The 25,322-nt window shown below is 47.9% G+C and overlaps 1 protein-coding gene and 1 long non-coding RNA gene across 3 annotated transcripts in view; one reads left to right on the top strand and one right to left on the bottom strand.

The window, feature by feature from the left end:
* The window catches only part of TULP4 (TUB like protein 4), a 276,958-nt gene extending 259,122 nt beyond the window's left edge, over nucleotides 1–17,836 (bottom strand). For both annotated transcript variants that reach the window (XM_075924530.2, XM_075924532.2), the window contains exon 1: nucleotides 17,680–17,836. The gene's annotated coding sequence lies outside the window, so the exon portion shown is untranslated. The remainder of the gene's footprint in view (nucleotides 1–17,679) is intronic.
* Nucleotides 17,148–25,322, top strand: part of LOC142827932 (uncharacterized) — a 33,894-nt gene continuing 25,719 nt past the window's right edge. The window contains exon 1 of the long non-coding RNA XR_012902738.2: nucleotides 17,148–17,352. This is a non-coding gene — a long non-coding RNA (uncharacterized LOC142827932). The remainder of the gene's footprint in view (nucleotides 17,353–25,322) is intronic.

Genomic DNA, 25,322 nt, shown 5'->3' with positions numbered 1-25,322 from the left:
CAAACAAAACAATCGCAATGAGTGCTTAGTACACCTCCTGTAGTGTGTGACATAAAGGTGGTCTTTTAAGAGGAGTTGGGGCGGGGCTCACCTGACTGATCAGCTACCTCCCAGCTGTAGAGAAAGCAACCAAGATGACTCTGGATCAAGGGGGGGGGCAGCCACAGAAAGCAGGCTGGTTCCTCTGGCAGGCCATGGAGCAGGGACAGTGGCTGGTATAGTGGGAACCTGCAGAGAACAGATAGCTCCCTGCAGAATACCCCAGATCAGCGGAAGGAGACTAGGTTTATATGTGGAACTTATGTTGAACTGTTTTGTTGTGAAAATAAAAAGCTGAAATACTGACAAAAAGGGCTCAAACAAGATTTGGGCATGTTATCAGTCCTTCCTGGGCTGCAGAGATGGCAGCCTACATGTATGTACAGGTTGGACCTTCCTCGTCCGACACCAAGAGGATTTGCCGGACAAGGAGAGGTCCTTCCCAACATGATTCCTGCTGCCCTCAGCTAGGGCTCCAGCCTGGCCCCACTGCTTCCTGCACGGTGGCTGCCACCAGGGCCATAGTTCCGTGGCTACTGCCACTGAGCTCCACAGCTGCCAGTGGCCCCAGCTGCGGAGCTCAGGGGCTACCAGCCCCCAAACTCCATAGCCAGCGTTGCCACCGCCAGCCCCCGAGCTCTGTGGCCAGGACCAGAACTTCACAGCTGCCAATGCCGACCCCGAAGCCAGAGCTTTGTGGCTGCTGCTGCTGACCCTCGAGCTCTGTGACTGGCCTCTTGCTGCTGTCCAGCCACATGGACTGGAACTCCCTGCTTCTCCTCCACCCCGTTCCCCCCAGGGTTCCTGGCTGAATTTCCAGCCCCTTACATCGCTCCTGCCCCACAGCCTGACCTCCCTATACCTGAGCTCTGTGGTCCAGGAATACCCGTGGTCTTTCCAGACCAGAGGTTAAGGGAAGTGCAACCTGTACTATGGTGTGATCGACACCTCTGCTTAGGCGAATGTGAAGAGCGGTACGTTAGCTATGTACGTGGCAAAAGAGTCTATACCACCATTCTAGCATTGGGACTTTCAAAAGGGTAGGCAAGTTAAAAACTAGGGATGTTAAAATGCAGATATCTGAGTAGTCGATAAAATTTTTGCAACCTCTTTGTCTTCTGCTCCCGGCTCCTACTGCGTTTTAAATTGCAGAGCTGCAGCAGGGTTTTTGTCCCGCATCCGGCATGAGCCAGAACTGAGCCAGGCTGCCTGCCCAGCCAGCAGCAGCCCATGTGCGTGGGGGTCCCAGCGGGGATTTGGAACCTCCACACAAAGCAGCCCCTGCCTGCAGGAGGCCCCAAATTCCTGCTGGGACCCTCACACACAGGGACTGCCACCACGAAGCAGCCCTTGCCCCCTGCTTCTAACAGAGGAGGGTTGGGGGATGGGCTTTTAAGCAGTCTCCCCTCCAGCACTGGCTCCTTCTTCCCCCACTTGCTGCCTCTGAAACAAAGGCAGCAAGGGGGGTAGAATGCAAGTAGCCGACTTGATTACTCCTCTACATCCCTATTAAAAACAAAAGTTCCAAAGTAACTGACAAACATTTTTAATTACAATTCCGAAGACATATTAAATCATTTGACGTGAAAAAATTATTTCTTCACACATCCATACAAGGCACTACACAAGATAATCCTGTCTCAATAAAACTAAACTTCAATGAAAGTTGAAGAGGAGAAAGTGTTAATGCCAAAAAAAACCCACACATGCTGAGCAGTTAAGCACCATACATATTAAGTACTGATGGAGAAACATTCAAATGGCAATGATTCATTTTATACTTCATGTGAAGAGCGAACTCATACAGATATACAATTAGTCACGTGCCACTACAGCGCATGTAGACTGTAAACTCGTCGGGGGAAGATCATGTCACTTGCCAAAAACATTTCTGGCCGCTACTGCTGTACTATAACACGACGGAAGAAAAATCAAAACTACTGTCAGTAAGTGATTTCAAACCAGAAACTGCATCAACCAACCTATGATTGAGGGATAAGGCGCAGGGACCATCTTTTTTGTTGTGTGTACAGCACCTAACACAACAGGGTCCTGGCCCAGCACTAGAGTTCCTAGGCACTGTCATAATACAAAAAAAATGGAAGCAGAAGGCAATTAAATGGCTTTTTACAACTGATTAAGGCCCTGATTCAGCCAAGCATTTAACAACACACTTAAGTCCCAATGATTTCAATGGGACTTATGAATGTGCCAAGGTGCTTTGCTGAATGTGACTGTAACAGGGTCCTCTTCAGGACGCTGCCCTCACGCAGTGCCCACCACACGGGTTTCTCAGGCCCCTACCAGCAGGGGTATCAGCAATCCTTAGTCTCACACCTGCCACCGTGGCTAACCTCAGCCTCAGTCCTCCCCTCATCTCAAGGGCAAGCCACAGTCTCTAAAGGCCACTCCTCCATGTGGCTAGGTGCGGTGCAAGGGGGAAAGAGGGGACACGGGCCTGCCCACTACACTGGGGTCCTGGTCCAGGAACCCTCTGGCAGCAGCCTTGTCCTGCCTTCCTCCCGCTACTGCCTCCTGTTCCCTGGGCCACTTCCCCTGTAACGCCTGCACCTCTCTAGTCCTTGCATCAAGGCCTGCAACCTGGCAGGTGTCAGCCTGGAGACTGACTCTCTCTAGCTCCCGAGTCTGCCCAACATTGCTTTCTTTAAAGTGCTTTCCGGGGAACCAGTCCTACAACTTCATTGGTCAGGACCTAACTGCCCTCTGCTCTGCAGAGCAGCTCCTTATGTACAAGGCTGCCCCAGCAAGCTGCAGTCTCATTGGCTTGGTCTCTGCACAGACTCCCTCCAGCTTACTTTAACCCCTTCCCTGCCAGAGTTGGGAAGCCACCCTACAACAGTGACCCTAAATACTAAGGTAAAGATGAGGACTTTGACTACAGAAACCTTTGCTTGCACATATACTGTACTTCAGTATCATCAAATAATTCCTGTGATTCAAAACAAAGATTCCTCACACCACCACATTAAGCTGGGTTTCTTACTGAGGGCTTGTCTACACTACCCACCAGATTGAAGGGCAGCGAGCGATGCAGCAGGAGTCAACTTATGTCTAGTATAGGTACGATAAATAAGCGCCAAGTGCTCTCCTGTCAACTCCAGTACTCCACTGGAATGAGAAATGCAGGCAGAGTTGATGGGAGAGTATCAGCTGACGACTTACTGCAGCAAAAACACTGTAGTAAGTAGGCCTAAGCACACTGACTTCAGTGACACTCTTCATATAGCTGAAGTTGCATAAATTAGCCTGATGGACCCCCCCAATAATGTGGGCCAGGCCTTAGAAAGAAAGAAGCCGGGCTGCAGTGGATCCAGACTTTCCCCTGACACTGTTTTAGGGAAAGGGCAATTGCAGATTCAGGTACATCTACATGACAGGGATGCGACCTGGAAGTTGCGCTGATATACCCTCGCTCCTTTAATCTAGCTAGCTCACTAAAATAGCTAGACGTGGCAGTACGGGCATCAGCTCAAGTTGCACAAGCTCACCACCCCATCTCTGTCCACCTACTCCTTTGTGGGTCTGTGCTTGCATTGGCAGCCCATGCCACGCATCCCCATTGCTCTTTTCAGTGAGCTAGCTAGATTAAAGCTAGCACAGGTACACCTACATCCTGCACAAGCTGCAAATGACATCCCAGCTGCAGTTAACTATGATCAGCATAAGGGAATGTCAGACTCATCCCTGAGAGTTTATTAGAGGATAATGCCACAAACATAGTGTAAGATATGGCCAAGAAAAACTAATGAACGTATATTGCAACCACAGAAGCACGAGTAACTTCATGCATAAACTGTTCACCTGAAGACAGTGGCAAGACACCTTATGCATATGTAATAATTCATGTATTTTGGTACTAGAGAGATCAGGGCTTTGGACAGTGAAGATGTTATTCCTTACCACATTACAGAATTTTAGAAGCAAACACTAGTCTGAGCCATAAAAAGTTTGAGCATGGTAAGCTTAACATGGGGGGAGGGGCATTTTGCTTTTGAGGAGGGAGATGTGTGTATTGACAACAGATCAGTGAGTACAGGCGTTTTTCTTCCATCTGAACTGAGTTTAGATGCAATTCTGCACCTGAAATATAACCTAAGAGGTTGTACAAAAGGTCTTCTACTATCAGTTTCAAGAACACTCCTAGCAGAGGAAGTGTGTTGCAACATACAGGAGGTTTCTTGCTGCCAATAAACAGATTATGCATTTCTGGGAGTTTGAATTCAACATGGGAACAGGCAACTCCCACATCATCTCCTCCCAGCTGCCTCCAATACATTCAATGAGCATTCTGCTTTGAAATTTCCCTTTGGAGGAAGAAAGAGAGAGAGATTCTGGTTCTCGTGCCCAAGCTACCAGACAAGTGACAGAGCAAAGATGGGACAACCACTGTTACTTCTATGGGACAACGTGCTGCATTAGCAGCAGAGCCACCGGGAAAGGATCCTGTAGGGGAATTTCAACAGTTCAAAAGGGAACGGTAAGGGACATGAGAGTCACACTGCTCAATTTCAAGCCCTGATATTGATTTGGGAGATTCATAAATCTATCGTAAGACCAAGCAGACTGATTAAATTTAAGGATCCACTCCTAATGTATAGTCCTTTCTCCACCTTGCACAACCATAAGCTGAAGCAGAAATAGGGTTGCCAGGTGTCCGTTTTTTGTTGTTTTTTTTTTAAAACCAGAATCCTCTAAAAGGATCCTGGCAACTCTGGTCAGCAGCACAGATGGAGACATTAAAAGTCCAGACGGCAGGCTCCCTACCTAGAGCCACACAGCTCCCAAGAAGCAGTGAAATGTCCTTGGCTCCTAGGTGGAGATGCACCTGGAGGGCTCTGCGTGCTGCCTCTCCTGCCCCTGGGCCACCTGGCTGTATCTTCACCTAGCAGCCAACTGACATGACACCATGTAGTTCCTCCTCCCCTGGGAGGTAAGCACTTCCCAGAGCCTGCATTCTATTCTGTAGCCCTTCCTGAGCCCCCTCCCGCATACAAACTCCCAACCGCCTGCCCCAACCCGGACCCCCTGCACCACTCATTCCTGCCCCCACCCTAGGACCTGTACCCCCCAGCCAGAACTCTCAGATGCCTGCTCCTCCACGCTCTCAGCCAGCACAGAGTCCCCTCTCACACCCCAAATCTATTGGCCCCACTCCAGCCACCTGAATTTTGTTATATGCACCAAAATGAAGGTGATGTGTCACACATCTCCACTTAAACTCCATTCTGCTCAGGTGTGGGAAAGATGAGAGGGAACATTGCCATCAGTTTCTTCTTCACAAACACTTCCTTGCCAATGACAGATCAATACATTGTCATTGCTAACTCTCAATCTTGTCAGCAAACAGCAAACTAATTCAGCAATATGCAGAGAACTCCTCTTCATTCACTATTATCTACTCACAAACAGATGGAGTTTCAGAAGGGTAGTTTTCCGATTACATCAATGCTAGAGTAATGTCTACAATTACATGCTCCACATATGCATCTTATCCAAACATATATCATAATCAATCTTAATTTTTTTAAAGCTATTATTTTTATAGCATAGTTGTTCCTGATGCTCCACAGATATGTAAGATAGGCCCTAAGAACTCTCAGTCTACAGCAACAAGAGACACAAAGTGGGTGAGGCAACAACTTCTACTGGACCAACTTTTGTCAGTGACAGAGAGAAGCTTTTCAACTACACAGAGCTTCTTTATTTCCTTACCTACCCTATATCATTAGTATTGTGGGTCCAATATGGCTATACCCCTGTTACACACAACGCAGAGACAAAATAGCTAACAATTCATATAGCAAGATATTGCTTACCTTTTCTATTTTCTCTCTTTTGAACATTTTATGTTTAAAACTTTGCCTACTTGACTTTTATTTACAGTTGTGTGTGTTTGAACCTATGCAATTTTCTTTTCTAAGACACTTCACTTGAAAAAGCACCTTTTCTCTAAGGATGTCAAAATATTCCATAAACATTAAGCCCCACAACTGCCACAACCCGGACAAAAAGCATTATCCCCATTATACAACTGAGTAAGGTAAATCACTAAGATTCTGAGGGTTATGCAATGTCACACAGCAAATAAGTGAGAACAGACGCCAGAAATCCCAACTCCCAATCTGATGCTTTATTTCAGAGGTGGCCAAACCATTACAGATGGAGAACCAAAACAGTGGTGGATAGAGCGCAAACAGCCGAGGGGAAAAAGTTGTTGGGGGAGGAGGGAGGGAGAAAAAAAAAAAAGCCCTGGCCACCACCCTTTTAAGAACAGAAGAAGCATTGCCCTTTTAAGGTAGCCATTTTGAACTCTGCACAGAACGCTCTGCAGAAACATGCTGCCCCTTTCAGAGCCCTGAGCCGTGAGTACCTCCATTTTTTCTTTGAAGAGCTGCATGCAGCTCACAAGCTGCGGGTTGGCCACCCCTGCTTTATTAGGTAAATCTGCATAAGATACACTATGATCACAAATATCAAAGGAGTAGCCATGTTAGTTTGTAACTTTAAAAACAATTAACAGTCCTGTAGCACCTTAGGGTCTAATACAAATATATTAGTATCATGAGCTTTGTGGGCAAAATCCACTTCTTAAGATGAGCAAAGTGGGTTTTGCCCACAAAAGCGCATGATTCTATATATTAGGGATGTAAGAAACTAGTCAACTAGTCGCTTTCTCCCCTTGCTGCCTCTATCAGCTGGTTCCCCCCAGCATTGTCTCTGCAGAGGGAACAGGAGGTAGAGGAACAGCGGGAAACTGCGTGAGAGGAGACTGAAGCAGTCCCCGCTTGCACCGCTTCCGCTGCAATTCTGTTTTTGAAATGTACAAGAGCCCCAGTGGTTCCATGCTCCTTGTAGGGCTTCCTTTTGAAATGTACAGGAGCCCCAGTCTTGTACATTTCAAAAGCTCAGGTGCCACAGGGAGCATGGGGCCAGCAGAGAGTCCCCCACTGGCCCCACGCTCCCTGCGGTGCTTCCACTTTTGATCAGTAGCAAGAGCCCTGTGTGGCTCTTGCTACGGTTCAAAGGTGGAGGTGCCCTTATTGACTAATCGAGTAGTCGATGGAAATCCCACTGACTATTCAATTAGTTAATCTAAACATAACATCCCTACTATATATATTTATTTTTTGGTTAGTCTCTAAGATGCCATAGAACTACTTGTTTTTATGATCACAAATGCAACTCTTCAAGAGAGAAATGTGATTTCACTAGAAACAAACTAATGGAATCTTATCAGGGCATTAATCTAGAGAGGTTAGAAATTATTTTTAATATATATGTTGCAGTAGTACCCAGAAGGCCCTCCCCCCCGTGATATGAGCTCCAACATACTGACCACTGAACAAAGAAGCGGTGCTCAGAACACATACTAATGTAATTATTTAAATACTTGTTATTGTCATTCAAATACCAGGGTTTCCCCTATACAAATGATGGTGGAAACCAATCCAGCCTAGACTCAAGCATCTATGTATTAGCAAAGATTGGAGGAGATCCCAAAATTCATTAGGATTTCTCAAATGAATCAAGTGGAAGGAAAGCCTGAGGGCATTCAAATGAGATTAAAATTAAAACTTTAAAAAAAGCCATGCACTTTTTGGCTACACAACAAAAGCTATTTTTAAAAAACTGCACCAGGAGCAAGCTAAATTTAAAGGCCATAAGTACAAGTGGTATTAGACATGAATTTGCTAATAGAAAGCCAATATATTCAGAAAACAAAACTTTGGTGGTGAATACACAGAGTAGTGGTATACAGCAAAATTCCAAAGGTCAAAATTTAAACAAAGGCAAACAGGATGACAATGATGTTTGAATCCAAGAAAAAGGGCCACAATTCACAACTAGACTGATGGAAAGAAAGCATCATGGTCACTGCAGCCACACACACTACTCACACTCCAATCAGAGGAGCCAATACAATCTACCACATTCAAGTACTTCCCCACATCCTGCCAACATCAGCTCAGTCTTCTCTGCATTGACCCTCAGCCAGCCCACTACCCAGCCACAATTACTATCATAGAACTACACCATCTGAAGAAATCAAAATGCAGAGAGATCTGATGATAATCAGCATGAAACAGCTCTATCAAGTCATCTCCCCACATTAGTCCACCCAGTAGGAGAGGTGACAAGGTCAGGATAGAAAAGTAAAATAAAGTCATTATTTAAAATTATTCTGGAATCACTGAAAGGAACAAAGCTCTCTGTTTACTTGCCCACAAACCCAAGAGGAAGTCAGCTTCATCTCATAGTCGATGCACCCTTATGCAGTGGTGGTCCTGCAAGAAGTTTATTAGTGCACACCAAAATTTCACAGGAAACATCCAGAGAGATCTCTAGGAAGCTATTTTGGAGGTACTTGCCAATCCTCTTTTGAAGGTTCATTGGCACAGCTGCTTTATTTTTTTCCCCTGCTGTAGGAAACTTCACAGTACCTATCAGCCACCAGGTGCAAAACCAAAGCACCACATAAGTGAGCAGCATAGGGACCCGGTCCAAAGCCACAGGCATGCAATAGATACGTCCTTGTTTATACTCAGGAGAGAGCTATCAACTTGAATTATCACCACCTGTGGGAAAATAGCAGCAGAACATACAATACAGTCCCAAGTTGCTTGCAGTGATCCCCTTTAAAAAATTACCTAGAGCTATGTTGTCCAACCAGTTTTGAAGCAGTAGCCACTATAGTGACTGTTATAGTGAACTATCTCCATTCAAGCAGCCAAACAGCCACATGTGGCTAGCGTGTTGGACACCACGGACCTGGACCCTTTGCCACATCTTGGACCTTCCCCACCCCCCATTCCAAATTCACCATGTTTAGAGGAATCAACAGCCGTGTGCTTGCCAAGAGAGAGTTAGAAAAGTGTATTTTAACTATTCAGATTCAATGCTGTAAGTACACTCACAATATGGCCTCTGTTTATTGTTTCTTATGCCTCTGAAGATGTGCACTGGAGAGGAACCCAGTACACATGAGCAGAGCAGTGAAGGGGGAGACCTAGGAGGAGTAAGAAGCACATGTTTAGAAAGGTGCTCCAATTGTTTGACACCTCAGACCACCATCACGTGGCATGAGAAGAGAAAATGAAAAACTAAAAACAGGTAGCCTAGAGAAGAAGTAGGGCCAAGTGCAAAAGATAAAACGGACTGAGGACCACAGATGCTCAAGTCTCTGACTGTGCTGCAGTCGGCACACACTTGTGCTTGCCGCCCTCTGCATCCTATACAGGACTGTTTGCCATACCCACCCAAAAGTTCTTCCACACATTCCTTGCATCTTCCTGGCCCATTTCAGTATCCTTTTCACTCCATCCCTTTGGACAGGTTCCCTAAAGACAGCTTGACTGCATATGCAGCTATTAGAACCTACATTAAAGGAGCACTCCTCAGTGCATGCCTCTTGGAAGAATTCAAATGCAATGTATAAGTTATTGCTGTTTAATAAAACTATACTCAAAGAAAACAATTCTTTATTTTTCTCCTATATACAGCAGTTGCTGCTGGAATTCATACACAGTGGCAATTGGCACATTTGCAGATTACAAATCACGCTCCGAAAGCAATCAGCATAAGGGTCATTCCAGGCAGCAAGCAAACAGAGCCTGGCTGACTGCATTACATAAAGACACATTACTGGGACTCATTATCAAAATGCTGCTTCAAAGCCTCCCTATTCAAACAGTCCTTCTTTGAGTCCCTCTAATAGCCCTGGTACCTGGCTTCTCAAAATCAGCAAGTCTGCTTCGACACTCCACCCCTGGGGAAACTTTTCCCCTTAGCTTTGCAAATATTATGCAGAGTACAGCAGGCTGCTATGAACATGGGAACAGTTTCCTCACGGAGGTCTAACCTGCCATAAAGGCAGCGCCAGCAAGTCCTTTATCTCCCAATCTTATATTCAGTGATCATTCTGCGCCTGCTCAGCCTGTTGGAGTGCTACTTGATGCGGTCATGATTTCTGGTTATTCCAAAGAGAATTCTGCACCACTGTGGAATGCAGAATTTTTGCAGAAATTAATGTTTTGTGCAGATTTCCTTCCCTCTCCCTCAGCAGAAGCAAACTGCATAGCTGCTGCCCACCATTAGGGGCCACTTGGCAATGTATATAGAGTGACATTGCATGGAAGAGGGGTCGAAGCTGGAGGATTCTGGCAGCTGCACTTCCAGGCAAAGGAAGAAGACACCACACAGGAAACTCCACACAAACCCAGGACCCAGCACTAGGCTGTTCTCCCTCTGGATCCCTGGGTACCGGAGGGGATCGAATCATAGGACTGGAAGGGACCTCAAGAGGTCATCGAGTCCAGCCCCCTGCCCTCAAGGCAGGACCAAGCTCCATCTACACCATCCCTGACAGATGTCTATCTAACCTGTTCTTAAATATCTCCAGAGAGGGAGATTCCACCACCTCCCTTGGCAATTTATTCCAATAATTGACCACCCTGACAGTTAGGAATTTTTTCCTAATGTCCAATCTAAACCTCCCCTGCTGCACTTTAAGCCCATTACTCCTTGTCCTGTCCTCAGAAACCAAGAGGAACAAATTTTCTCCTTCCTCCTTGTGACACCCTTTTAGATATTTGAAAACCGCTATCGTGTCCCCCCTTAATCTTCTTTTTTCCAAACTAAACAAGCCCAGTTCATGAAGCCTGGCTTCATAGGTCATGTTCTCTAAACCTTTAATCATTCTTGTCGCTCTTCTCTGTACCCTTTCCAATTTCTCCACATCTTTCTTGAAATGTGGCGCCCAGAACTGGACACAGTACTCCAGCTGAGGCCTAACTAGTGCAGAGTAGAGCGGCAGAATGACTTCACGAGTTTTGCTTACAACACACCTGTTGATACAACCTAGAATCATATTTGTTTTTTTTGCAACAGCATCACACTGTTGACTCATATTCAACTTGTGGTCCACTATGACCCCTATATCCCTTTCTGCCATGCTCCTTCCTAGACAGTCGCTTCCCATCTTGTATGTATGGAACTGATTGTTCCTTCCTAAGTGGAGCACTTTGCATTTCTCTTTATTAAACCTCATCCTGTTTACCTCTAACCATTTCTCTAACTTGCTAAGGTCATTTTGAATTATGTCCCTATCCTCCAAAGAAATATGCAAGTGTCTGGGGGGGGGGGGAGTGGGGGGAGGCATACCACAGCTAGGCTTTGAAGGTACCTGGGTGTCTGGGCTGGGGGCGCACCATGGCTGAGCTATGGGACTGATGGGGTACACCTATCTGGACTAGGGGAGGTCTGCTGTGTATGGGCTAAGGTGGGAGGGGGCAGAGAAACAGGAACTGGGTTGTCATAGGGGTATCTTCAAATCTCTACTCCGGGGGGAAATTTTTTGTTTTGTGACTATATAGTGCTATAAAATATGCAAAAATTTTGAAATACTGTGCATAGAAGTTTTAATTGGGGGGATGGGGGTGTATCCAGTGTAAGGCTTCATGAGCCACAGGAGTAAGGGGTATGCTGAGTGTCCCAGGATTACTATATGCATTTCAGCATCTTTGATTGGAATCTTCTGTTCTGGAAAGGAAGTCCCTGCTTGCCGTTTTCTATACAGACCAGCGTTTCTGAAGATGCATGCATCATGCATTTTCTCTGACCACCATCATTAATATCAGTGAAATGACCTCAGTGATCCACATCTGCCAGCAATACCAGAGAGAAGCAGCCCTTTCAACTGAAGCAATCTGTTGCAAGATGGTCTGTGGCCAAAACTGGGATACATGCTATGTTCCCTCTAATTTTTTCCATCCATATGCAGAATAAATTTTGGTATGTGCACCAAGGCATATGCAAATGTGCACTATCAAAAGAAACACATGCTGCTGGCTGTGGGAGTCTGTGGGCACTCTGCTAATCATCTGTGCAGCATTTGAACCTTTCCTGAGCAGCAGCCCAAGAACTCAGCTTACAGGGAACACTGGATGTATGTGCCATCTATTGCTCTGTTGCAGTTAGGGAATCCCATTGCTGCAAAGACATTCACTATTTCATGCACACTTCCCACATTCACGGTTGTTCTTAGCAGGATGTGATTAATCGCCCTGTATACTTGCATGAATGCAACCACCACAGTGGACTTCCCAACTCAAAACTGATTTGCACCAGTCTGGAGTTGCCAGATTCCATGTAACAATCACTACATGCTTCTCCACCAAGAAGGCAGCTCTCATTTTGGTTTCCTTGTGCTGCAGCGTATGAGCAAGCTCCACAGACAGTTCCAGGAAGGTGCAAAACTTTTGCAACCACTGCTTGTTTCCTGAGCCCAAAAGCTATGGTCCACTTTGTGCAGCTGCTCTGTAAACAACAAAAGTAACCTAGTGATGTTTCTTTCCATGGCACACAGCAGGGCAGGCACCACACATTTCAGTTCAGATTCGCAGCTCATGAAATACTGCATGAGCCACCGTGCTGTGTTTGTAGCACTTACCACAAGACTGATGAGAATTAAGATCCATGCTTTCAGGCAGAGATAGCGGGCACACAGTTTACAGAGGCTGTTGAAAAATGGCATGGAAGACTGTCAGAAGCCCACTGAATGATAGGACAGAAAAAAAACTGCATCATGGGATAGTGAGCCTGCATCCATAATGCAATCCACTTCCCCTTTCCACAACTCCTCCCTGCAGAAGGTGACCAGCTGCACATTAGGATAACTATCCACGGTATGTTGCTCGCGCACTCCCAATAGTGGACACAAGGAGCACTGTATGAACAGGCACAAGCACAATTATTGTGGTTCATAACCATAAATGTAACTTGTGATGACTTAACTCTGTAGTGTAGACATAGCCATAGTGTCATAACAAGGAATACAGTCAACAGAACAAGGGACAAATTGATCTGTGCCTTTTAGATACCCGTAATCTCAACCAAAACTGGAAGACAAAAAACAGGTCTACAGCTGCCCAGACTGTCATAGACAAGTAACAGTTTCATGTGCGAAGTGTGTATGTATGTTTCTTTACAAGAGTGTGCATTCTGCTCTCTGCTTAGAAGGGCCTGTCAACCATTTCTACCAGGAGAGATCCCTGTTCTTTTCCATTACTTCTGCCAAGCAGGACGGACACAGAGCACAAACTGTAGAACAAAAAGTACCTCCACAACTTCGGTGAGCAACACCAGCACAAATTCAAACACAGGACAGCCTGATCTATTCTCAGTCTGAATCACAGCATCTTTCAGCGTACAACAGCTCAACACGTCCTCCCAAAAGGAGGCATTCGAAGCAGCCTGTGGAAAAAGTGCCTGAACTAAGCTGCTATCCAACCTATGGAATAAATATTTGCCTCCACTTTAGCACCATGAAAGTCTCAAATATCTTTTTGGGAGGGAGGCAGGGGGCATCCTGCACAACCCTAGCACTGTTTCTTAAGCAATTTTTAGGTCACCAGTCATCTTCAGCCCAGGACTCCCACCAGTGCCATTCCAGCCATCTGCTTTCTATATAAATAACCATCACAAAAACCACCAACGCAGGTGGTAGTGAAAACAAAACTGTTCTTAGAAGACTTTTCAGATAATCCCTCCTCCCCCACAAAATACCAACCTCACTTAGTGCCCTCACATTTCATTTATTCAGAATTACAGGTATTACCACACAAAACTCTATTAATAAAAATAAATTCTTTAAGTCAGTCGTTCCTAACCACCGGTATGTGGACCAGTGTCAGGCCATGAAGGCTCTGAGGGCAGGACCTGCGATACACTGCCCAGCACCTCTCCTCCTGCCATGGCTGTTGAGAGGCGGGTCTTGCCCCGCATCTCAGCCAACCAGCACTGGACAGGGGTGGGGTCTCCTTCCACATGTGGAAGAGCGATACACTGTATGGTGGGAGGGCTGCATACAGCTCGGCACGGGAGTATTAGAGCAGCCGCGACCCGGGGAGCAGCGCTCAGGTAGCGGCTAGAAAGCAGCTCAGGGGTAGGTGAGGGGGGCAGGGCTAGTGCTAGGGGGCTCTGAGGGTGGGGGGGCTCTGAGAGGCAGGGGGGCTGGTACTTGGGAGCTCGAAGGGGTGGGGACTCTAAAAGGCAGGGAGCTGGCACTGGAATGAATATGCAAATAAAGGATACTGGTCCACCAAAAGTTTGTGAATGGGCTTGCCAGTCTGTGGTATGAAAAAGGTTGGGAACCTCTGCTTTAAGCCACAAACCTATGGAGGTAAAGATAGTGGGGCCTTCTAGAGGAACAGATAAGCCAACACAGGCAATGACCCCAAACTACAAATTCTACAAAAGGTACTGCCCCCTTTACCGGTTGAGATTCCTGGGGGCAGTCTCCCTGAACCAAACCTCGTATGCTCCTCTGCTGAATTATTTGATTTGCTGTTAGTTGTGTGGATTAGATATGTTCTGCACCGATATTTACTTGGTTGAAAAAAAGACAGACATCTCTAGAATGCTGGCAGTATGTGATGGGCACAACAATTGAGTCAGAGACCTCTGGAAGAGCTGCAGCCCTGAGAAACAGAGGATTGAGTAACCACACTCGCAAATTTGCTTCTAATAGTACCACACACAGATTTTGATTGTTAGAAATGTAAAATAATTCTTATTCACTGTGGCCAATTACGATTCATAATAGGTTCACCCCTCTCTATACTTGTCCCATTCTATTTTAGAAAAACTGTTGCATATGGTTCCAAATCAGGATGTGTGTAACTTGTGCTGGTTTAATACTATTCCATGATTGCTCAGCTAATTTAGCAGGTTTTTAATCACATAATTGCTTAGCTAATAATGACAATTTTCCTCCAATAAATGTATTCAATAATGACATTTTCCTAGCACTGAACCAGTTTTAACTATTTTATCTCACTCATTCCATCAGATATTATTGGATAAAATCCTCATGACCACATGAGCCTCTTTATGTTGTGGAAGAGGGCTGGAGCATCATTAAAAGGCTATAAAGGCCCCTCACCTAGCCAGAGAAAGATTCCTTTGATGCAGGCACTGATGAAGACAGCTGTAAAGCTGCCTTCTGACTAGCTCCACTGAAGGAGCTGCACATAAAAAACCCATACCAGAACAACCTAATTTCCTGCTTTGGCAGGGTTATTGGCCAAATGGATGGGAGGATATTATCTTATCACCAAGAAAGTCTTACATGAAGCAACTCTTACAGTGAACCTATACTTATTGAGTGATAATTATGTGTAAGAAATATCCCAATGGAAAGCAATGGCTGGAAACAGAGCAACAATTCAAGTGCACATATATAACAACTCTAGCATCTAATGGTTTTCATGGAGCAAATTTATACCAATGGAGAAGTAACAACACTGTTGCAAGAATCTATGTGCATAGCTCTCTACAGCTTTGATTCAGGCAAGACGGGAAGTGAGGGAACACAAGCAGTTAGCCAGATGCTGCACATCCCCTCTCTGCTATAGTAAACACCCCATCTCAGGTTCACCCCTTTGTCTGACAAATGAACTCAGGATCACTCAAAATTCACTTGATAATCATCTCCTCAGCAACAGATTTGACACCCTGGTTGGCTAGCTTGCTCTGTTGTTAATTTTTCCCACCTTGATGGCAGCCATCCTTAACCAACTCCCCAAGTCTCAGCACCAAGATCAAGTCACTCTGTCCACTTCTCCCATGAAACCTCTTTCCACCATCAGGCAGAGAAGTCTGTCCTACCTGACAAAACCAGCTTCCAGATTTACAATCCAGAACATGAACATTTCAAATGTATTTTAAAAAGGAAAGCTGCTATTTCCTTTAAAACAGAAATCTGATGGATACAGCTTTTAATTAAGGTCTAATCTTGAACAAAAAAAATACATAATTTAATATAGTTCCACATTGTTTGCTGTTTGAAGTATATGCTAAAAAACAGCTCTTGTCCTGCAATCTTTACTCAAAAGTAATCCAGTTGACTACAACCAACAGGAACTACTAGCATGATTTAAGGTTCCAGGATCAAACATACAGTATCTCTGGTGTTCACCAAGATTTGACTATTATGGAAAAACTGTAGCTTTAACAATTTTATTACAAGAATTCTATCAAAGTTCTTAATTTAATTAAAACTCCCATTTATTCAATTCATAAATCCTTTTTATACAAATTAATTTTATTTAAATTGAAAACCTGATCACTAGATAATCAGAGTTCATGCTTTATTCATATAATCTCCAAAACTGTAACTATTTTACAGATGTGTTATGGTAAAGCACTTGCTATTTTGAATGACATTCAACAAATACCTTCAGTTCTCATCTTAAATTTCACAACCAGTCTGCAAAGGCTGAGATTTCAGCTAAACCTCTCTATTTTACAGCTCTAATACATGCAAATTCCAGTTGTGCACAACACTTACCAAAACCTCTAATTTGAAAACATTGTTTGGCATGGCTCATGAACAGGTAGTCCTTGGGACAGGAATAGTTAACCCTGGAAGAATGGACTTGCCTACAGGATTATATGACTGCAGTTACATTTTTAAAAGTTTAAGAAACCAGTTCTCTCTTTTAGAGACCTCATATTCAAATATTAAGTGCTAAAACCAAGCATATAATTCCTGCACTTTTCAGGACATCCTGCTCAAGTGTGTGTCCTGGACATGGGCATTTACTGAAACCTTCAATATACTCATAATAGAAAAGAGAAGGGATTACAGTTGCTAGGCAAATCCCTCCCCCTTCCAATCCCTCTGTAAGTTTCCAAACCCCAGAGTGAAAGAAGGTCATGGACAAAAATCAAGTGTTACAGATACTGCATGGAGGACTAAGAGCTGACACAGGATCACATTACCCCAGCTTCCCACACACGCCAGCACAAAAGCACCCACTTGCTTACTGTATCCCATCCTCTCTCACGGTTTCTAGGCACAAATCAGCACCAGAAATGTCCTTACAAATGGTGCAAATCCTGCAGTTTCCATCTATTTAAAACAAGAGACATGGGGGTCTAGGGAACAATACAGTTTACTAGAGGCACAGGACTATCCAAACAGGGCTACCAGATGTCCATTGCATCAAGCCTCGGAAGACCGATGGAATCAGTTTCTCAGGCAGATCGCCTATCACCCCAGCTGATGTTTCCTTCCCTTAGTTTGGGCAGCGGTGGGTGGGGACTGTCTCCTTTCCAGGGCACTCATTTGGAGCCCCAGTCACTCAGCTAACAAAATGTTGTAGCTGCTGCTAGAACAGGAGAATGTGTTGCGACCACCCACCACCGAGCAACCCTGGTCCCGCGGCCGGCCAATGCATTTCACACCCGCCGCCAGAACAAAAGAAAAACAGAGCCGGAGCCGCCTGCTCGGTACGTGTGACAGCCTCCCGCGACCCCCATCCCCACCCGGGGAGCCGGGATTTGCCTGCTGCTCCCTGAGCCTCCCCCCCCCCCGCTCCCAGTCCTTGCACAGGAGACAGCCTCGGCACAGAGCCGCCTCCCCCCGCAGCCTGAGCCTCCCAGCCGCTTGCGGGGGCAGGCGCAGGGGGCCGCCAGCTGCAGCCCGGCTCCAGCCGCGCACAGACAGCCCCGGCGCTGCCCTCCCCCGGGGCGAGCCCTCCCCCTGCAGCCCAGGCGCTCGCTGGCCACCGCCGCTGCACAGGGTCATGCCCCCACCCCCAGCCAGCCCCGGCTTACCGCTCCGGGGCGCGGGGCAGGCGGCCCCCCTCTCGCTGCGTCCCTCCCCCCAGCCCGCCTCCGCCCGCAGCCCAGCGTCTGGGGCTGTCTCCTGTCTCCGTCTCTCGCGGCTACTGAGGCGGCTGCTGCTGGGCCTGGCTCCGCCTCCACGTGATGCGACCACATGACCCAACACACTTCCCCGCGCCCCGGCGCCCTTCCCTCCCCGCGGCCTCCTGCGGTGGCGGCGCCGCACAGGTGGGGCTGCCGCAGGCGGGCGGCCGGTGGCTCGTGCCCGAGGGCTCAGGCCGGGCAGCGGCTCCGCGAGGCGCGGCTGCAGGAGCCGAGCCCGCCGTCAAGGACAAAAAAAAATAGACTTAGAAGTGGGGGGAGCTGGGGATTGCTCACCCCACTTCGTGCAACATCACCGGGCGGGGGCTCCTCGCCTCCCGCCCCCAATGGCTTCGAACGCCTGAGAGTTAAACATAATGGGGGGGGGGTTCTCTAGGTGGTGTTGGGGCACAGGGTGTTCCCTGCTAAGCTTTTCTCCCCTGCCATGAAAGCTAGAAACTTACCAGTAAAAAAAAAAAAGCGAGGGCTGAGTTCACTGATAACCTGAGGGCCGAGGGCGGCTTAAGAAAAACCCTGTTACAACACTGGCCATAAGGATGAGCATCGACAATGCTACTTGTGTTTTCCTTTCTATCACTTCGCATTCAGCTGTGTGCCCCTGAACCCACAAGACCCTAAACTATCATATCTAGAGTAGCCCAAACAAAATACAGGACTATGTAGCACTTTAAAGACTAACAAGATGGTTTATTAGATGATGAGCTTTCGTGGGCCAGACCCACTTCCTCAGATCAAATAGTGGAAGAAAATAGTCACAACCATATATACCAAAGGATACAATTTAAAAAAATGAACACATATCAAAAGGACAAATCACATTTCAGAACAGAGGGGGGATGCGGGGGGGGCGGGGGGAGGAAGGTAAATGCCTGTGAATTAATGATATTAGAGGTGGGGAAGGGGAGATGTCTGTGAGTTAATGGTATTAGAGCTGATAATTGGGGAAGCTATCTTTGTAATGGGTAAGGTAGTTGGGGTCTTTGTTCAGCCCCCTGCGGAGAGTGTCGAATTTTAGCATGAATGCCAGTTCAGAGGATTCCCTTTCAAGTGTAGATTTGAAAGTCTTCTGAAGTAGGATGCATGGGATTAGGTCATTGAGACAGTGTCCTTTCTGGCTGAAATGGCAAGAAACTGTTTTTTCTTTGTGATCCTGTCTAATGTCTGTTTTGTGGGCATTGATTCTTTGGTGAAGTGTCTGAGACGTTTGTCCAATGTACATAGCAGATGGACGCTTTCAGCACATGATAGCATAGATTATATTTCCGGATGCGCAGGAATATGTATTCTTGATCTTATAACTCACTTGGTTAGGCCCAATAATGGTGTCAGCAGAGTGAATATGTGGACAAAGCTGGCAATGGGGTTTGTTGCAAGGGAAAGTACCAGGGTTGGTATTAGTGTGGTCTGTCCTGTGGTTGTTGGTAAGAATCATCTTGAGGTTAGGTGGTTGTCTATAGGGGTATGTCTAGACTACAGGGTTTTGTAGACAGAAGTTTTGTCAACAGATACTGTTGACAAAGCTTCTGTTGACAAAGAGCGTCTAGACTACATCCAGTTCTGTCGACAAAGCAAGCCGCTTTGCTGACATAACAGTGTGGACGCAAAGGACAGTGTAGATGCAATAATGCCTTCCATCGACAGAACTCTGTCAACAATAGGCGTTATTCCTCATAGAATGAGGTTTACATACGTCGACAAAACTGCTGAGTTTTGTCGACGTTATGTCGACATAACTCAAAGGCAGTGTGGACGCAGGTATAGTTTTGTCGACAAAAGTCCACTTCTGTCGACAAAGCCCTGTAGTCTAGACCCACCCTAGGAGACTATGGGTCTGTCTCCCAGAGCTTCTTGGAGTTTAGTGTCCTGTTCCAGTATAGGCTGTAATTTATTGATAATGTGTTGGACAGGTTTAAGTTGGGAGCTGTAGGTGATGACAAGTGGTGTTCTATTGTTGGTTTTCTTGGGTCTGTCTTGTAGTAGATGGTTTCTATGTACCCGCATCCCCCCTCTGTTCTGAAATGTGATTTGTCCTTTTCATACGTGTTCATTTTTTTTAATGGTATCCTTTGGTATATATGGTTGTGACTATTTTCTTCCACTATTTGATCTGAGGAAGTGGGTCTGGCCCACGAAAGCTCATCATCTAATAAACCATCTTGTTAGTCTTTAAAGTGCTACATAGTCCTGTATTTTGTTTCAGCTACACCAGACTAACACGGCTACATTTCTATCACTAGAGTAGCCCAATGTCTGAGACTCTGTAATGCTGAAATGCTGGCTGTTGCCTCTGAGCGGCGCTGTTGCCTGTGTCACATCCTTTACCTCTGCTTGGGGAGCACGGGGCCCAAATGGCCGCTTGCGCCACTTGCTCCCGCTCAGAGGCCCTGCTGAGCAGCACAGAAGTCAGCCGAGGCAAAGGGGGGTGGGGTGGTGACATTCACGACTAGGGGGCAGGGCCTGGAGCCGCTGTCACGCTGCACGTCATCGCCCCACCTCCCTTTGCCTTCCGCTGTGGCGCTCAGCCGGGCCACTGCAGGGAAGCAAGCGGAACAAGCCGCTGTTTGGGCTCCCCCGTGGTGGCCCGGCTGAGCAGTGCAGAGGTCTGCCGAGTGCCACGGCAGGAGGGGAGGGGGGGGCGGGGTGGTGACATACATGGCCAGGGGCTGGGGTCTGGCCATGTACATCACCACCCCCTCCCGCCTTCACTAAAGACAAATGATCACAGTGTAGAAGCCAAGGTAAACCAGGCTTAATAGGCAGTCTCCCTCCCTCAGCATGTATTCAAGTTCATCAATATTTTGATTGTGAAATATTGGGCGTATCCCTTTTGTGAGGCAGAAACAATGCAGATTGTGAATGGTAAAGACTATTCTTTAAGAGCAAAGGGTTAAGTTAGTAAATAAAGGCTCTGGAGGGTGATAATGGCAAACAAGGCCTTTCACCTCATGGGCAGTTGGTATCCAAGTTGAGGCCAATTTATGCTCCAGAATCAAGAGGCTCAGTAACAACAGGTTTTAGAGCTGTAGTGTAGACTAGGGTTATGTGACACAGTGGGGGTTACATTCACTCTTTGCTGTATTGTGCTGTGTGTGTGCGTGTGTACACACCATGACGGTGGGATAGACTGCATCCGGTGGACGGACATCCAGCAGTAAATGACTGGAGTGCAGTAGAAGGAAGGGGGCTTGCAAGAGCCAGGCATGCTGGAGGCAGTGAGAAACGATTCCAAGAAGTGGAGGAGCCTGGGGGGAGTGATGCTCAAGGAGGCTGGCACACTGAGGGGTTCTTCCTGGGAATCATGGGGTGCTGCAGCACCGGCCTGTGAGTCTGCATCCTAGGGAATAGCAGGGAAATGGCCTACAACCGACTCCTTAAGGTGTGCGCTATGGAACTGTGCCAGGAGAGAGGCCTGCCTATGGGATAATTGACCCCAGCTAGTTGCCTAGCTGGAAGAGAATGATCGTTCCAGGGGGGTGGATCCTGTCCTGGCTCAGAGCAGTCAGACACCCCCAGGGAGTGTTTCAGGCTCTGAGACAGGAGAGAGGGCAGGAACCTGCCAGACAGATGCGTTGCCCACCAGGCCGTGCTCAGCCAGCAGCTGTTCATCCTGGACAGGGTCCCCCTCGGTGGATCTGTGATGGCTGGAGACTGAGCAGAATGTGTGGGCCATGGCGGAGCTGAGAAAGAGTGGGGCCCCAGATGCTCTGAGTGGGAAGGGGCCCAGAGGGCCCAAGTCTGCAGGTCACTTTGAGAGGTTCATGCTGTCCCAGTGTAAGGATGTGGGGGACCTGGATGGATTCCTTAATTCCTCTGAGCGAGCCTGCGAGCTGCATCAAGTCCACCCCAGCTGACTGGCTCCGGCAGCTCACCCCCTTACTGGATCAGAAGGCCAAAGGGTGCTGCAGCAAAGGAACTACAAATGGGTCAAACAAGCCCTGCTGTACAAGTTCGGGCTGACACCTGAGGCATACAGGAAAAAGATCCAGAGTGCACAGAAGGGCCCTAATGAGACCTAGGTAGACCTGGCCTCCTGCCTGATGCAATACTTCCACAAGTCGGTGTTTGGGGCTGAGGCCCAGACCGCAGAGGACCTGGTTAAGCTGATGGTCCTGGAACAGTTCTATGAAATGTATTCACCCAACCTGAGGCTGTAGCTGAAGGACAGGAAGCTGGAGGACCCACATGGCATGGGGAAGCTGGCTAATGAGTTCACAGACAGCTGTTCTGGGTGTGAAAGGGAATCCCGGAGAAACCAGTTCTTGGCTGTGCAACTGGGGGAAGTGCCTATGGGGTAGGTCCAGAAAGGCGGGGGGCAGCAATCCTCCCCCCAGAGGGCCAGCCAGAACCCAGCCGGAGCAGCCGACCCTGACCTGCCATCGCTGTGGGCAAAGGGGCCACAAGCGAGCTCAGTGCCACAAGCCCCCGGACAGGCTCCACAACCTGAGACTTTCCAAGATTAACTGGGTGAGACTGGAGGAGGAGCAGGCTGCCCTCAGCTCAGGTGGGTTAGGGCCCCCGGAGGCAGGTTTCTCCATGTACCTGGTGGGGGCAGGGCAGCCCCTGCAGAGCAAGTGCCTCGTGCCCCTGGAGGTGGCTGGCAGGAAGATTATGGGTTACTGGGACACTGGGGCAGAGGTGACACTGGCCTGGCCCGAGCTAGTGGCCCCAGTCCATATGGTGCCCAGCTGACCCTGAGGGGCATAGATGCAACCCCATTCGAGGTGCCCGTAGCCCGGGTGCATCTGAAATGGGGGGCTAAGGAGGGCCCCAAGGAAGTGAGGGTGCACCAGCACCTGCCTACTGGGATGCTGATGAAGGGTGACCTAGAGGATTGGCCAGAAGGACCCCACACTGCCCTGGTCATCGCCTGTAGCCAGAGCCAGCGAGGGGCCCGTAACCCTGACCTTAGGGAGGGCACCCTGCAGGGGGTGCAGAGCCCCATCCCAGTAGACAAGGGGCCCCAGGGGGTTGGGCTCAACAGAGCTGGGACCCTGGACACAGGCAGGGAGGGGGAACAGGTCCTTGTCCCTTCTCCAGCAGCTAAATTCTAGGCCGAGGTGCAGGCAGATCCCTCCTTGCAGAAGCTGAGGGACCTGTTTGGCCTTGGTGCAGCTCAAACCCAGGAGGAAGGCTGCTGGGGGAGGTTCCTGTGGGAGAGGGGATTCCTGTACTAAGAATGGCTCCCCCCAGGGAAAGTGGAGTCGTGGGAGGTCCACTGGCAGCAGATGGTTCCCCAAAAGTGTTGCCACAGGCTGCTGCACCTGGCCCATGATGTCCCATTTTTGGGGCACCAGGGGATCTGGCATACCCGGCTGAGGTTGCTGCAGAATTTTTACTGGCCGGGGATCTTTACAGCTGTGCATCAGTACTGCCGGTCTTGCAGCTCCTTCTGGGAGGCGGAGGGAAGGAAGCCCGAGATAGAAAGAAAGCTGCTTTGGGGGTCCTTCCCATCATAGAGGAGCCTTTCCAGAGGATGGTGATGGATCTAGCGGGGCCCCTCAGCAAAGCAACCCAGACAGGGAAGAAATACATCCTGGTAGTGGTGGATTTCGCTACTCACCACCCTGAGGACATGGCTCTGCCCTCTATTGAGACAGACACAGTGGCAGACACGCCGCTAGCTATTTTCAGCTGGGTGGGGTTCCCCAAGGACATCCTCATGGACCAGGGGTTCAACTTCATGTCACCCTGCTCTGGTGCTTGTGGGAAAGTATGGGGTCTGGATCTCCTGGGCCTCAGCGTATCGGCCGGTGGGGAGGGTCTATGGGACACTAAAGCAGATGCTGAAGACCTTTATGCACCAGCAACCGCAGGACTTGGATGAGTAATTGCCATGCCTGCTGTTTGCACACAGGGAGGTGCCCCAAGCGTCCACTGGGTTCACCCCATTGGAGCCAAGGAGGAGGGTTTGCTGAGAGAGTTATGGGAGGGGGAGGCCTCCCCGGATGGAGTGCTGGGGGTGGAGAACATCCTGGCATTCTGGGAAAGGCTCACTGAGCTCATGGGCCTGGCCAGAGAGACCCTGGGCATAGCCCAAAGGAAACGAAAGGGCTGATACAACCACAGCGCATGGGCCCGCGCCTGTGCCACTGGGGGCCAGGAGTGGGGTCTTGTCCTCATGCAGAAGAACAAGCATCAAGCAGTCTGGGGTGGCTCCCTCAAAGTTGTTCAGCAGCCAAACAAGGTGGAGCCTGCTCCTGCAGGACGCTGCCATGGCAGGCCCAAGCTCAGGGCAGCGCCAATGTCACAGACGATGCTTTATCCCGGCGGTGGAGATCTGAACTTCCCCAGGCCACTGGCGAAGTGACCCCGCTCAATTCAGTCTTGAAAGGGGGAGAGATGTGATGTAGTGGGGGTGTTGGTACATTTACTCTTTGCTGTATGTGCTGTGTGTGTATGTGTACGTATGCAGCGCTCTCTGCCTGAGGGGGGAGAAGCTGAGCATGACTCATTCCAGCTGTGTATTGGGCCCAGACACCTGAGGGCCAGTCATAGGAGATGAGATAACTCCTGGCCTGACTCCAGGTTGTGGGGTAGGGTCTGTAAGAAGAGTCAGTCTGGTCTGGGCTAGGAGAAGAGAAGGGACTTAGGGCAGGAAATGGGGGAGAAGGGCCCAGGACCCCTTCTCCCCAAAAGGAATAATGCTGCCTGCCCTGGCTCCTGTGTTAACATCAATCCTAAGCTACGCTGTGTCCCTGTGAACCAATAAACCTTCTGTTCTACCTGCTGGCTGAAAGTCACATCTGGCTGCGGACGGGGGTGCAGGGTCGGGGATGCTGTGACAGCATTTCAACATATAGACAACTATATGATTAACCGATAAGCCTGGGCTTATCGATTAATCCTGTCAACTACATGCATTCTCCTTCTTGCTGCTATCAGTGTGAATTTTACTTACTATTTTTATATATAATTCTTATAGCAAAATGACTGACCAAATATTAATTTATCAAGTACAATTGGTTAATAACAAAATAAAAATATCCTGACTGGTTAATACTTAAATCACACTATTTTAGTATGTGCTGCAAACAACTTCAGGAAAAACATTAAAGAGCCACTTGTGTCTCGTGACCCTCAATCTAAATATCACTGACCTAAATTCTGCAGGGCTATGTCTACACTGGCGCGATCTTGCGCCAAAAGTATGCAAATGAGGCTAAGCGTGGAATATCCACAAAAATGGCAGCTCATTAGCTATGCAAATGAGGCTCAGCAATATTCCATGCTTAGCCTAATTTGCATATCTCTGGCGCAAGATCGCGCCAGTGTAGACATAGCCCTTCCCACTTTAAAGAGCCACCTAACCCAGAAACCAATGCTGTTAGAAAATCCTATGAAAGAGTATGTCCCAAGTGCAGAGTTCCAGAATAGGTAGGTAATAGTAAGCAAGGAAATATTAGAACAAAGAACCTGAATTCCTATCTTTCTGAGAGCTATTGAAATAGCCAGTGAGTTCAGAGCTAATGCCAGGTGTGGTATGTGTTTGAGCTGATCACAGATTTTTTTTTTCTCATTAAGCCATACTTTTT

Source organism: Pelodiscus sinensis, chromosome 3 (assembly GCF_052426305.1).
Source record: "Pelodiscus sinensis isolate ZL-2025 chromosome 3, ASM5242630v1, whole genome shotgun sequence".
Taxonomy (NCBI): Eukaryota; Metazoa; Chordata; order Testudines; family Trionychidae; genus Pelodiscus; species Pelodiscus sinensis.
The sequence above is the reverse complement of the archived record's forward strand: the minus strand, read 5'-3'. Positions and strand labels throughout refer to the sequence as shown.